This window comes from Nannospalax galili, unplaced genomic scaffold (assembly GCF_000622305.1).
Source record: "Nannospalax galili isolate Female #2095 unplaced genomic scaffold, S.galili_v1.0 scaffold5584, whole genome shotgun sequence".
Lineage (NCBI taxonomy): Eukaryota > Metazoa > Chordata > Mammalia > Rodentia > Spalacidae > Nannospalax > Nannospalax galili.
The window spans coordinates 28,986-32,421 of record NW_008351894.1 but is presented as its reverse complement, the minus strand read 5'-3'; positions in this window follow the sequence as shown (position 1 = coordinate 32,421).

Below are 3,436 nucleotides of genomic sequence, written 5' to 3'. Positions count from 1 at the left end.
GGAGGTTGTAGAAGGAGCATCAGAATTTCTAGACCACCCTTATCTACCTAAAGATTCCCAAGGAGACATGACCAAATGAAAACCACTCAAGAAAAGAATAAATAGAAGAGAAGGGAATAGAGAAAGAAAAAAATTCTTTATTTCTCATAAATAAATATTAGGTAAGATAGATTTTTTTAAACATATAATGCTATTTTCTAGAGCACAAAATCAAAACACCTCTAACAAAGAGCTCTGTGTCATGAAGTTAATGTTGGAGTCACAGGAAATGTCTTACCACACACTTAAAAGATGGTGCATCTTATTTCTTCCACTTATCTTGTTCCACATATCTGCCTCTCAAGAGGAAGTGTTAAGTAACATTTTCACCACTATGATCCAGTATATGAGGGAAACAACTTAAAAGAGGAAAGATTCATTTGATTCAGTTTCACAGATTTAAATACTTGGTCAATTGATAAATTAGAATTTTGTTTGTAAGCTGATATCATACAGAAATGACTTGATCTGAAGTATTTTGGAGATGATGGAGGAAAGATGATCAGTTCATGGCAGAGAAAAAGAAACTATAAGATTCAAAGATATATCTCAGTGAAATTTTACCTCCAGTGAGACCTCACATACTAATCTCATTGAACTGAAAATCCATCCATGTATTAATCCACTTATTAGTACAGAGTCCTCTTGATACAATCACTTATCAGTGACTGAATACATTAGATGGTGAACAAGCCTTCAAATGATGACTATTTACAGACATGTCGTATCAACACTCTAATACACAGTAGCCAATATGTGGGATGGGGAGTAGTTAGTGGATGAATAAAGCCCTGGGTCCAAAATATAATCATGTCTGTAATCCTGTCAATAGCTGTAAGTCCTTTCAAGCCCATCATCTTATTTGTATCCTACATGTTTGGAAATATTCACAGGGAATTCACCAGAGTTTAAATTTTTGGGATTGCCAAAGATTAGATCCTCTGTTTCTATAACTAGGAGCTAAATCTTCACAAACTCTCCAGAATTAAATATTTTGTTTTATTCACACAAAACAAAGCCATAATTACATGGACAAGCACTTAGTTCAGATATACAAAGTCAAAACAATGTTTCTTCACAGTATGTGTGATTAGCATATACATGCATAATCCAATGAGAAAAGCAAACTGTCTCAACAATAGTGAATTAATGGGTTAACCTAGTGTTTGTTTGGGGAACTCATTGAAATCTGGTGTTGCATTCTTTATCTTCTCTGGAAGCAAACTTGACCAACAAAAGCAGAAGAAATTACCTCACCATAAATCATTGTTTATTCTTCTATTTGAGTGGGTTGGCCCTGAAATTGGGACTGGATCAGAATAAAAATAGAACCTAGTTCACTAATAATCCCTAAAATCAATTTTAAATTGTTTTTATTTAATTTTTGCAAATTTCATACTATATATTTTGTTGGTATTTAGATCCCTTTCCCTATCACACATATAACACCAAATAGAGCCAGGAAAGAAACTCCCTATGGCATATCCCAGTATATGGCATACACTAAAGGCACAGAAGGGAAGGAATTCTGAAAATTGCAAGAAAAAAGAAAATCACAAATAAAGGAAAACCCAGTCAGAATTACAGCTGACTTTTCAATGCAAACTATGAAAGCCAGAAGAGCCTGGAAAAAAGTACTCCCAGTTCTAAATGACCATAGAGCCTAACTCAGTATACTTTTTTCTATGGGCGTGCGGGGATCTTGGGGCACCAGCTGCTGGGTGTGGCGCCCGTCTCCTGCATGTCCCTGGCCTCGGTAGGGAGCATGTCCAAGGTCAGCCTGCCAAGACATTGGCCTGGTGACTGTACCATGTGTGCATTCAAGAAGTAAGCCTAAAACCAGGTATGGTGGTGACCTTTAATTCCAGTTCTTAGAAAGCAAAAACAGGTGGATGGATCTCTGGGAGACTGAGGCCAGCCTGGTCTACATAGTGCTTCCCAGGCCAGGTGGGGCTACAGGGAGACCCTGTCTGAAAAACAGCAAAAGAAGGGGGTGGGGAAGAAGAGGGAGGGAGGGAGAGAGGCCTATAGAGCTTTCCTATCAATGAATAATTTATACATGAAAAAACTCTCCTGTAAATTCATTCATCTATTAAAACAATGAGAACACTAACAGAAATTGTCATAATCAATTTTTTCAGCCTTCTGGACATCAGCCAAAAGCTTGTACAATCTAAGAAAAAAGAAAGACAACTGAAGCTCAGAAAGAACACTGGGCATTTTGTGGCTTTTTTCTCTCTCCATGGTATCCTGAAAACCGGTATCTTCACAGCACCAATAACTGAAAACCAGGGCCCACTGGAAGGGAAGGAATGGATTCCCAGATCCCCAGAGACCAGCCACAGAGAAGTTCCACTATCTGACCTGCCCAGCAGCTCCCTGGAGCAACCCACAAAATTTTCCTCTGTTTGACCAGAGAGCCCAGAAAATGGAAAAGGGTCTATCCCCAGAGCATTTCTTGGCAACAATCGGTGCTGGCTGTCCAATATCTCAGCTGCCTTAGATGGTGATATCAATTTAATAAACAAAAAAGCTAAAACAAAAAATGTAAAAGAAAGACAGGTTGGGTGCACACACCTGTAATCCCAGCACTGGGAAAGCAAAGGCAGGAGGGTCCCCCAGGTTCAAGGTCAAAACCAAACCAAACCAAAGAAACAAAGCAGAGGGAAGAGCTGGTTCAGTGGAGAGGCTCTTGCTGCACAAATGTGAGGACTAGAGTTTGGATCCCCAGCACCCACATGAAAGCTGAGCAGTTGTGAGGCAGAGACAAGAGATTCCTAGGGCAAACTGGCTAGCTCTAATGCGCTGGGTTCAGCAAGAGATCTGCCTCAGTAAATAAAGTGCAGAGCTATCAAGAAAGACACCCAAGATGAACCTCTGATCTCTACATGCACACACACACACACACACACACACACACATGCACCCACTCACATATAAGCCCACACACTGACACACACATACACACACACACACACACACACATTGAAGCACAAAAAAATAAAGGAGAATCAAAAGATAAAGAATAAATTCATCAGTTCCCCAGTAAAACTTTAATGAAACACTGGCTTGACACCACTAGAACCTTAAAAGGGAATAAACTTTGCTTAGCATCCCCAGGAAAAGAAGCTTCACAATCGATGGAAAATTTATTTCTTAATGCTCCTATGTCTCATAATTATTTAAAAAAATGAATGAAAATAGCCAGGCATAGTTGCGCATGCCTTTAATCCCAGTAGTCAGGAGGCAGAGGCAGGCAGATCTCTGTGAGTTCAAGGCCAGCCTAGTCTATATACTGAGTTCCAGGACAGCTGGGACTACAGGGACACCCTGTCACAAAAAGACCAAAAAAAAAAAAAAAAAAAAAAAAAATGAAAATGAAAAAAATTTTCAAGGA